This window comes from Typopeltis vanoorti, chromosome 12 (genome assembly GCF_054136105.1).
Source record: "Typopeltis vanoorti isolate ZY-2024b chromosome 12, IOZ_Tvanoo_1.0, whole genome shotgun sequence".
Taxonomy (NCBI): domain Eukaryota; kingdom Metazoa; phylum Arthropoda; class Arachnida; order Uropygi; family Thelyphonidae; genus Typopeltis; species Typopeltis vanoorti.
Window position 1 is genome coordinate 40100930 of NC_143560.1, and position 12574 is coordinate 40113503.

At 36.1% G+C, this 12574-nt stretch overlaps 1 protein-coding gene across 4 annotated transcripts in view; it reads left to right on the forward strand.

Moving 5' to 3' along the window:
• Positions 1 to 12574, forward strand: part of LOC150100723 (interleukin-1 receptor-associated kinase 4-like) — a 206311-nt gene that overhangs the window by 159702 nt on the left and 34035 nt on the right. The gene's annotated exons all lie outside the window — the stretch shown is intronic.

The window sequence follows — 12574 nt, forward strand, 5'->3', positions numbered from 1 at the left end:
ATTTACAAGTTAATCTAGGGTTAGAATTTCTCAAAACAATTTCTCAATAAAGCAATTAATGCATTTGACTGGTTCAAAAAGTTCAGCACTAATGGCAACCTGTTGCGAGGATCACCTAACATTTGCTCTTCACTTGGAAAGACCTGGGTATGAATTGTGTTTAGGAAATGAAGAGCCATAAGATTTTTTTTTAAATGAAGGCAGATCTCATATAGAGTAAACAAGATTTTTCCTGCCCAGTCTGATACAAAGGTGGCAGTTTTTTCTCAAAACAGATATGGTGACAAAACAGACAAACCAGTTGAAGAACACATGCAATTGATAAGTATAATATACTGGCTTTGTAGCTTTAGTTACCTTTATGGTAATTCCAACTTGCTAAGGCTGGACTTGAAAACTTGTTCTGGACAGCGGCTCTCACTGTTTCCAAGATACTGGTCAGGAGTCATGGAAGCTACTCTTGCTGCAAACACATAAAGATTGTTGGCTAAACTCAGAACAAGTTCATCATGCTGATGTTTGCAGAGAAGTCCTTTGCTTCATCAGATGAATTATTACTTGCATTGAAAACTGAACACCAAATCAGCTTTAGTGAAACATCATTTCTGATCCTGATAAGAAGTATATTTCATAAAAAGATCATATTATGCATTTGGTGCGATTTTGGAGAAATCCACTTTGAGTTCAAGGTGGTCATAAATATAGATATCTGCTTCTAAGAATCCATAATGTTCTGCATGAAGATAAGCACTACCTGACACTGGTTAATTGGAAGAAGACGAAGAAGGAATATATAGGAAAAATGACACCTAACCACTTGCATAGCTTTTTAACCAATGTATTGCAAGATCTGTGTAAATAAATGCTAATGGCACTTTATTTGAAAATAAAGTGCCATTAGCATTTCTGTGCTTGATAGTGGTGGTGGAAATGAAAGTATTCTACTATTTCTTCTTTTTTTTTTTTTAATATAAATATGCAATTTGATTGCATTATAGAGGAGGGTGAGGCGACAAGAGATCTGGGAGTAGTGGTGATGATGGACAGTAAGAGAATGGAAGACTGTACATATCAGTTTGGTTGCAAAAAAAAAAAAAGTTGCGGAGTTAGAGATGCAGCTGTAGTTCAATAGACATTTTTTAGATGCAAGAGCATAAACTCCAAACTCAGATCATCTTATCACGTGTTGCATTTAATGTTATGATTGTTGAGGAAGTCAAGACTAGTTATGGAGATTTTTGCCTCAAAGGCCTGGATCAGGTATTGTAGAGAGAAAGAGAGAGAGATTGAGCTGCATGCTAAGAGAGAGAGAGAGAGAGAGAGAGACCTGCACAATATAATACTTATATTATGATGAAAACTAATAGTGTAATAATATTCTAAAGGTAGTATATGATTTTATAAAGTATTAAAATTAATATATTAAAATTGCAAAAATGGTTAGATCATTTAGTACTGTTCTCATGACATATGACTGATTATTTCAGATTCATAACAGTTCAGATCTTAAACCACTCAGTAATTTGTATGTAACTTTTGCTCTTAGGATGTTTTAAGGAGAACTCAAATAGATTTCAGAACCTTACACTTTGCAACATAAACTGATGCAAGGTATATATACACTTGGTCGAGAAATTTTGGAGGAAGTTGAGATGAGATCTGGGAGTTGTGATGAACAAGGATCTGAAATTTAGGTCACACTATACGAGTTGTGAAGTCATCACATGAGATTATGGCAATGATGTAAAGGACCATAACATGCAGAAATAAAGAAGTTCTGGTTCCATTGCCTTGATCAGCTCTCATATGGATTATTGTGCACAGATTTGGTCCCTCCCCTGGATTTCATGGTGATGAGGATATATGGGAAAGGGTCCATAGAAGACTGACTAAGGTGGTAACTGAGATATGGGATATGAAGACAAATTTAGGGAATGCAGTTTGCAAACTTTGCAAATAGGTGGAAGAGATGGGATATGATTGAGACATTTAAGTTGGTAAAAGATTGTTACCAGGTTAATATGGAAGAAATTTTTCTTCCTGTGTCAAACTGTATGAGGAGGATGCGAATAAGGGCATAAAGGAACAGGTTCCTTGTATGGAGAGTATTGGTGAGTGGAATACATTGTCAGACAATGCATTTCATTCACCAACCACTGTATATGTAAGAAACCTGTAGCGTGATGAATGCGGATACATTAAATGGGTTTAAAGTATGGTTTGATGGGTTTTGTATGTAACAGTGTGAATCTTTTGTAATGAGTCTTTTGACTCCATGTGAAAATTTTACATCATTACTAACATCCTATGACCAATTTTCCTCAACACTATATCAGCAGTTTTCCTCCAAATTAATCTGTTATCTGTCAGGACTCCATTATTGTCAAATCTTATGTTTCAGTCTACTAAGGCACTTCTTCCTGTGTCAATCAGCCTAGCTCTTGGCCTTCCTCTCAAGCTGATTAAAAAGAAAAAAAAAGCCACTACTTATTTTGATAACTTTTCATTTCCTATTCTGTTTATGTGACAATACCATGAGAGGTGAATGTTTACATATCAAGTTCCTTCCTAATAACCTCATTTTTAATATGACTCTTCCATTAAGCCATCTGTTCATTCTCTAATCTTTCTTACAACTTTCATATCTGTGGTCTTCAGCGGTTGTTCAAGTGTTTTATTTCTAGCCCAGCTTTCAGATCGAAAAGTCAAAGTTGGTTTGAACACTCATGTATATAGTTAGTTTAGTGTTTTGACTAATTTCTCTCTTATTCCATATAAATTTCTTTGGTTGACTTCCTACCTTATCAGCTTTGCTAATTCGGTTTTCTATTTCCATATATAATTTGCCATCTTCACTAAAACGGCTAAATAGCTGAAATATTTACTTGTTTTTTTTATAAGTTCTCCATTCAGGATGCATTTGATGTGCTCAATGTTTCTGCCTGTCCAGGAAAACATGGCTTGATGCAATTAATTAATTCATCAGTTAATGCATGCTAAGCAAAATTGTGTTAAGCAAATACAATAAAAAATAGGAATAATTATAATTCATCCATCAGTTAGCATAAACTTGGGAAAAAAATTACAGTATAAGCTATATTAGATGATAAAATCATCAAAATTAATAAAAAATGAATTGCTTAAATTTTTATTTAATGTCTAAACATTTGATTGAGCTACTTTTTTACAAAAAATTAGGTAAAGATGTTTGAATCGTGCTCGACTTTTTCATCTTGTCATGCAATTTGCGATAGCTGGCAGTTGCTTTATCAAGATTTCGGCTGTCTTTGAAGCTTTGTTCCATATCAGGATCAGCATCAAACAAAATTTCCTTAGCATACTCAATGTGATTGAAAACTAGCTCAAGTTCTTTTGCAGTTAACTTCTTAGTCATAATATTCTCTTCTTGTTTGCACTTCTTATCTTCTTCTTCATATACACTCTGTTCTTCTAGTTGAAGGAGATCATTCTCGCTTAACTGTTCTGGATCTCAATCGAGCAAGTTTCTCACATCTTCATTATCCAGTTCATTAAATCCAAGTGCTTTTCCAGTTGTGCTGTTTTCTTCAATAATGTTAGATCTTGGATTTTGTGCACGATAAACTAACATAAACTTGAGCTTAAAGCCTATGCATTGCCTCCTAATAACAGCATAGAAATAAACATAAAAATAAAAGACGATCTTTAGACACTATGTATCCTGGTTGAGATACTTCAGTTTTAGCTAGGAAAGTTTTTGTTGGCATATGCTTCCAAAAGAGACCAATTTTGTTGATGTTGAATATTTGCCAATCGTCATAATCACCCTCCTAAATTATCCTTTGCGATTCTTCAGGAAACTTGGCCACAGAATCTTTATCAGCACTAGCAGGTTTTCCAGTTATTCTTAAGTTATGCAGTCCAGCTTGATTTTTAAAATGCTCAAACCATCCTAAACTCGCAGTAATGCTTTCACATTCCTCTTGAAATTTGGTCTCTTTTAATGAGGTAAAAATATTGAGAGCTTTTGTTTCAATATTCCTTGTAATAAGAATTATTCTTTTTTGGTTATAATTCTCAATCCAGAGTGATAAAAGATGCTCCATCTCAATCATTAAATGGCTTCTATTTCGGATGACTGCTTGCTTAAAGAACCTGTAGCAACTTTCCTTATTCTTTGATCTTATTTAATATAGTCCAGACTGTAGACTTTCCGTATCCCAGGTCTTGCACAGTCGTTGTATTACTAGTGCCACTTTGTATTAGCTAAAGCGACCTTGGCAGCCAGTCTATCCATGGATCTCCTGGCTACTAACTACATGCAGCAATCACACTAAATGATTATCATGCATATCGAATTCATGTTAAGTGAAGTTTTCCTGTACTAATTGTCTTTTTATTGCTGATTTTCATACCACATTTATTACAGTAGTTATTCAATTTAGTCAAGAAATCCTGCAGACTTGTACAGGATTTATTTAGTATAACATTATTTGCCTAAAATAAAGAGCTAAGATTAACATCTCTAGTTTTGATATCAGGTTTAATGCTGTTTTTCTTCATAATATAATCTATCTAGATGATGAATAACAGTGGAAATAACATGCAACTTTGTCCCATACCTGATTTTCCATCAAACCATCTTTCTGCACTTCCTCCAATTTTGACTGCTGGCTTACAACTCAAATATTGGTACCATATAACTGTAGTTTTTTGGAAAGCTTTACTCTTACTTACAACTTGTCATATGCCCTTTGCAGATCTATAAAACTGAAATACAGATATCTGTTACATTCCCATGATTTTTCAACTATTTGTCTTAAAGTGAAAATATGCTCCTGACAGCTTTTGTTTGGCTTCACTTAAGCATGTTCTTCTCCAAGCTTTCCTTTCATATTTTTTTTAACGTGTTTTCGAGTATACAGACAGTCCCCAGGTTATGGACAACCCGACTTATGACTCTCCATACTTACAAACGGGCTCCCAAAGCTCCCCATAAGGATAATTAATAATTAAATAATTAAGTTAATAATTTGGGAACTAGTTTCTTTTGTGCATGTAAACAAACCTGCACTATGCCACATTATTAAAGCAGCTCTTCCTGTTATTTGGAAGTCAAAGTTAAGGGCCTGGATCACACTCGCCATGTTTGAAGATTAGTTCTTGAACTGTTTTATTTCTGCTGTGGAATGTTATTGTTCAGAAAATAAAATTCTCTTTAAAATTCTTTAAAATTCACCTGAATGAGAGGTTGTATTTTTACCATCCAACACTACATCGTTACTACAGCCAATGGATCAGGGAGTCATTCTGCTTTAAGACTTATTACTTATGGCGTACATTCCCGCAAATGGTCAAGGCTATGGAAGATGATGTGATGACCTTGAGAGAATTCTGGAAGAATTATAACATCCATGATACCATCAAAAACATTGCTGATTCTTGGGAGGAAGTGAAGCAATCGACAATTAAAAGGGTGTGGAACAAACTGTATCCTCAGTTCTGTGATGATTTTTGTGGCTTCACAGAAGAAGACATCACCGAAACCAGAAAACCGTGGTGGGTAGTGGCAATGCACTGCAATTAGACATCAATGAAAATGATGTCATTGACCTGCTAGAGTCCCATTTAGAAGAATTAACCAATGAAGACCTTATGGAGATAGAGAAGCAGCTGATAGAAACACAAGAATACGAAGAATTAGAAGACCCAGAGCCAAGAAAGTTTACGACAAAAGAATTAGTTGAAGCCTTTTGTCTCATTGAAGCAGGATTTGTTAAGCTTGAGGAGCAAGATCCTAACATTGAGTGGTTTAAAAGGTTTACCATGCAGTTAGTGAGAACATCAGTTGTTACAAGGCCATTTTTGATGAAAAATAGAAAAAGACTGTGCGAACAACCCAAGATACCTTTTTCAAGAAACAGACTTCAGTGGTAAGCTCCCTTCCTCCAGCAACAGAATCAAATTCTGATTCTCCAGCACCAGGTCCATCATCATCTTCCGATTAATGTTAGCCTGCCTTCTTGCCTCAAAAATGCCCCTTCCAGTAAGCAAGACACTGATGCAACCTTTAATATTCTTTTTTTGAAATTTCTCCTGTCTCCTATCTAAACTTTTTGTATGAGTTTGTTTTAATGTTCTGTTTATTTGAATTAAAAGAAAGAGCACAATAGTTTCTGTCATAATAGTGAATGAGTAGGTTATGTAGGAGGAATAATGTAGAGTTTGTAGATGTATAGAGTGAGTTCAGAGGACAAAAGGACTTATACAAGGTGGATGGTTTGTATCTGAATGGATTTGGCATTCAGAGTCTGGAAAAAAGTGTTGTTAAATGAAGTGAAAGTGGATGTGCAAAATCAGGGAAACTAGATTAAAGATACCAAGAAATTATATACTTGGTTTAATCCTTTATCTAAGTGTAAGCAAACAAAGGCAACTCGTATATTGAAGCTAATGACTTCACATTACTTGCCTTAGTATCCTATAATGCAAAGCACATATCCTTACAGACATGTATGCATTATGGGAAGGGTCATTACCCAGACCAGTTTTGACCTTTATTGAGGTCTCTTCAGTGGGAGCCAGACCCAGGGGTGACACTAAGGTTGAAGTAATGCAGAAGTCATATTTTCATTTATGGGTCTGGCTCCCACTGATGAAACCTCAATAAGGTCGAAACTGGTCTGGATAGTGACCCTTCCCATAATGCTATGCATTATGGGAAGATTATGTGCTTAAAGATATGTGTTTTGTATTATGGGATATTAAGGCAAGTGATGTGAAGTCATTAGCTTCTTACACTCAACTGTCAAACAAAAGTTAATACCTCTGGTAACAAACCAGAATGGGATAGTTAGTATAAAGCATCAGGATAGCAGTGGACCTAAGGGGCTTTTGCACTTCAGATACACTAATGTCTGGAGCATTCAGAACAAGGTGGGATAAGTTTCTGGCATTAGTTCGGTCATCCTGGCCAAAGATTATTGACATTAGTGAGACATGGCTGACAGAAGATGATATTGGTAGTGGGATATAATGTGAAGAGGATAGTGTGTTCAGGGAGAATAGAGAAAAAAAAGGGGGGAGTATTATTGATTATAGCTGATGGAATTGCAATCAAAGAGAATTGAAGTTCAATTGCAGGCCAGTAAAAATAGCATTTGAGGCTATCTTGTGTGAGGTAGTGGCCAGTAGAACAATATATATAGTTTAATGCATCCATAGATTATTTCTTGATGGAAAGGATGATGGGGGATAGTATGCATCAGCAAATAAGGTCAGTGAGTTGAGGTGGGTAATTAGTTTTGGAGATTTAAACTATGGGAACGTAGATTGGAAGGAGGAGAGGGCACGTGGTAGGATGAAAATGGAATATATGCAGCTAAGGAATAATTACCTGGGGCAGCATGTGATGAAATATACCAGGGATTTGAGAATGCTATATCTAGTAATTGCATCAGAGAATTTGTCTAGAACTAACATGATCACATTGACACCAATTGGTGAAAGTGATCATGAGTGGTCTTGGCATTGGAGATTGCTAAATGTGTGGAATTTTCAATTAAGAGGGAATATATATGGAATTAGAAGGCTGGGAAGCTTTGGAGATTGTTTGGATCAGTGCATGGCATGTGGAACTGAAAGGGCTGAATGTTGCATAGGAAGCAGTAAAGGAGTGTTTGAGGGAAGGAATAGCAGACTGCATACCTAGAGTAAAGAGAGTAAATCAAGTAGAAGTTAAATGGATGAATATCATCATTAGGCAGGAGCTAAAAAAACAGAATAATTTGTGGAGAGAATTCAAGGAGAAAGGTGATCAGCATGCACATGAACAGTACAAAGTATAGTCGAGAAGGGTAGTAAGAAAGACAAAAGCGGAATATGCAAGGAAATTAGTATTACAGGCCAAAGATAATCCCAAAGAGTTCTTTTGGTTTGTTTCAAGTAAAAGGAAGAATGTTTATGGCAGAATGGTTTTAATGAATGCTAATGGTAGAGAAGTAACTAATCAGTTGAAATAGTAGAATTACTAAGTGAACACTTTGCAAGAGTATATTATTCAGGTGGAAATAATCCAGTAATAAGAGCTAAATGCTTATATGGAAACTGAATGAAATGAAAGTGCATAGCATTTTACAGAACCTTGATGTGAATACAGCTATGCTATTAAATGGTATATCAACTCAAGTTTTATGAGAAGGTGCTAAGGAACTTTCAGTACCTTTGACCACATTGTTTAATGTAAGTGTTGTCTTTGGCCTAGTTCCAAGGGGTAGAAAGAGTTCCAATGGAAAATAGTTCCATTGCATAAAGGAAGCTCCAAGACTGATATAGCAGATTTCCGACCAATCAGCATATCAGGAGTCATTGTCAAGATACTGGAGAAATTGGTCAGGAGCAAAATACAGGATTGGATAGACTGAAATGGAATATTGTATGGGGGACAACATGGTTTTGTGAAGGGTAAGTCATGCCTCAGTACTTGCTTGCATTTTATGATACAGTGACAGCTGAGTTGGATAAAGATAATGGGTTTACAATAATACTGCTGGACTTTGCAAAAGCTTTTGATAGAATATCACATGGAAATCTAATCAATAATTTGCAACAATGGGGATGGGTATAAATATGGTGAAGTGGATAAGAGGGTGGTTGATGGAGAGATATCAGAGAGTGGTTTATTCAGGAGTAGAGTCCAGAAGAAGGTCTGTGACTAGTGGTGTGCCACAGGGCTCTGTTCCTGTGTTGCTACTATTTGTACATGAATGATATAGGAAAGGATCTGAGAGAAACTATTCAGCTGTTTCCAATGATGCAAAATTGGGTAGAGCAATGGTTTATACAGATGATGTTAAAATTTTGCAGGATGATTTTGATAGATTGGCATACTTGGCAAAGGAGAATGAATGTCAGTTTAATGTGTCAAATGTAAGGTTATGTATTTTGGAGTGAAAAGATTACCAGCTGTATACCACATTGATGGAACTATAAATTTACATAAATTCAGGAAATTTACAAAGTCAGAGAGTTGTGAGTATTATTGGATAGGGAGTTAAAGTTTAGAGGACAAATTTTGCAAAAGTGGCTAAAACAGCTCATCAGATTATTTGGTTATTGAAGAATACTCTGATGAGCAGAGACAAGTAGGTTATTATAAATCTTTATCAAGCCTTGGTAAGACCCTATCTTGACTACTGCATGCAGATCTGGTCATGTAAGTTTCTTGGAGGAGGAGGAGAGGGTTCAGAGGTGAGTGACCAAGATGGTATCAGGTCTGTGGAATGAATCCTATGAGGAAAGGTGGAAGATTTGTGGGTTACAGAAATTGGTTGACAGGCAAAAAAGGGGTGATATGATTGAGACACAAATTACTGAAGGTTTTTACAAGATTAATGCCTAAGTTTTCAGAACAAGACTGGTGATGGGAGAACTAGGGTGACATCCTTGGAAAATGAGCAAGAGTGTAGTTAGCTTAGAACTAGATTTTTTGCTTGGAGAGTGATGAATCAGTAGATTGGGTTGCCATGACTGTGAATGAGTTCAAAGCAAAGTATGATAGATACTGCACAAATGTTGGTTAGTGCTTGGCATGATGCTTAGGGATTCCCTTGATGAATCTAAGGACTCCATGGAGTAGCTCTTAGCTCTTAATAATAATACTAATATAATATCTTGTATTTTTCACTTAGATGAATCTCACCTGCTTTTACTTTTTTTTTTAACCTTATTTTGCTAACTCCTATTATGTAAATCTGGTACTTATCTAGTTCTTCTGCTATTGGAAGTTTTTCCACTTGGTTATACTATAAAATAAAGATACCAAGAAATTATATACTTGGTTTAATCCTTTATCCAAGTGTAAGCAAACAAAGTTTTTGCCTTAAATATAATCAGGACTAGGGCAACTCATATATAGACGCTAATGACTGCACATCACTTGCCTTAGTATCCCATATCCTTACAGGTATGTATAATGCTATGCATTATGGGAAGGGTCACTACCCAGACTGGTTTCAACCTTTATTGTGGTCTTGTCAGTGGGAGCCAGACTCAGAAGTGATACTAAGGTTGAAGTAATGCAGAAGTCATATTTTCATATATCAGTTGCCGAAAGCTGTCACACCTTATTATTAAGATACTCTGGATTAGAGATAGATGTTGGAAGTTTTTCCATGTGGTTATACTATAAAATAAAGATACCAAGAAATTCTATACTTGGTTTAATCCTTTATCCAAGTGAAAGCAAACAAAGTTTGTGCCTGAAATATAATCAGGACTAGGGCAACTCGTATATAGAAGCTAATGACTCAGTCAGGCACAAACGTTGTTTGCTTACACTTGGATAAAGGATTAAACCAAGTATATAATTTCTTGATATCTTTATTTTATAATTCTTCTGCTAGTTCCATTTCTTTTGCATTGATGCTTCTTATGCTGATGACACTAATCTTAGAACTCTGTTGAAATGGAGTTTGAATTGGAGTTTGTTCCAGCAGCTTATTTTTTGCTGTTCACTCTGATTTCTCAATGAAAATAGCAGACCTTATTTAACCAGGTGATATCTCAGCTGGCATGAAATTCCTACATGAACTTTTATTTTATTTTGGTTTAAACTAATAAGAATGCAATTGAGTCAGCTGTATTGCAAATTGCCTGCCTATCTTTATTCATTCAGTATCCAGTAGATACTGAATGAATAAGGATAGGCAGTATCCAGGTAGATACTTACTACTGTGGTGCACCACAACAAGGTGAGGATTAGACATTAGGTCAGAAGCCCTATTAGTTCTCTGTGCATTCCTTAAAAGGTTATGTGCAGGTGTCCTCTTAGTTATTAATCTTTTACCCTTAAGCAACCACTCGTGAGTATTAAAATAATTTAAATTGAGTATTGGTGAGAGTGACCATGAAGTGGTTGCCAGCAGTGTGAGGACTTCTCTGAGGAAAGGATATATCTGGAATTGCAAGGCTGGTGATTCTGAGACGCTCAGGAATCATCTTGCATGTGTAGCATGGAATGAGGAGTTGGGTGGAAAGGGGATCAGTGTTGCTTGGGTGATATTCAAGAACTGTCTAGTAGAAGCAAAGTCTAAATGTATTCCAAGGATCAGAAGGTTAAATAAGGTAGGTGTAAAAATCAATAAATGAAGAGGTTAAGCATGTGAGGGGAAAAAGGCATTATGGAGGCAACAAAAGATGAGTGGTAGCAATCATTTCCATCAGGATTACAAAGAACAAGCAATGAGACTGACTTGGTTGGTAAGAGTAGCAAAAGTGCAGTATGAGTGGGCAGTTATCTAATAAAGCCAAAAAAAAAAAATTATGATGTAAGGATGACATTCATTGGAAAAAATGATATAAGAACAACTGCTGTGGAGGATATAGTTGAGATATTTAATGAGCAGTTCATAAAGGTCTTTCATTCTTGTAAATGTGACATCATGGAGTTTGAGAGTAGTGGATGATGAGGAGGAAAGAGTGACTGTAAATGAGCAAGGGGTATATGGGGAATTGAGCTGACTTGGTGTTAATAAGGCTGTGGGACTTGTTGATATATCACCATGTATTTTGAAGGAATGTGCCAAGGAGTTGACATGTGCCTTGACATATTTATTTAATATGAGTCTTACATTGGGTCAAATTCCAAAAGAATGGAAGGAAGAAAAGATTGTGCCACTTCATAAGGGAGGTGACAGAACTCAAGCATTAAATTATAGGCCTATCTGTGTGTCAGTTGTTGAGGTTAAAGTGTTGGTGAAAACCAGGAATCAGAATCAGGTTGAGAGAAGTGGTATTATCTTTGATGGACAGCATGGATTTGCTAAAGGGAGGTCATGTTTTCGTAATCTGCTTATGTACTACAATAAGGTGATGGCTTCACATGATAAGTTGATAGTCAAACTAGAGTGGATGAGGTTGGATATTAGACTAGTGCATTGGATTGGAGATTGCTGTATCAGCAAGTTGTGTATGGGGAGGAATATCCTGGAAGAGGAAAATCACTAGTGGTGTGCCTCAGGGATCTGTTATATTGAGTAAATGGACATGTGAGTGGGGATACCAGTTCGATGTTACAAAATGTAAGGTTTTAAAATTTGGGAAACAAAGATGAGATGTAGAATTTAATGCTTGGTGGGGATGTGTTGTTGGAGGTGGAAGAAATAAGAGATCGTAGGGTGATGGTGGATAAGGATCTAGAATTTAGAGGACACATTGCTAAAACTGTGAGGACAACACAATGAATTCTGGCAATGATGTGGAGGTCACTGACTTGTAGAAGTAAAGAGATTCTGGTTCCTTGATTAGGCCACATATGGATCACTGTGCACAGATTTGGTTGCCTGGTTTTCAATAGGACAAAGAGGGTGGTGGAAAGGGTCCAGACGCAATTGATTAAGATTTTTTCTGATCTCTGGAATGTTGAATATGAAGAAAGGTTGAGAAGATGCAATTTACAAAATTTAGTGGATAGGAGGAAGAGAAGTGATATGATAAAGATGTTCAAGTTGGTAAGGAGTTGTTATAGGATTAACATTAAAGAATTTTTTCATAAAATGGTGGGAAATTGGGGGAGAATAGTAGGTCATCCCAGGAA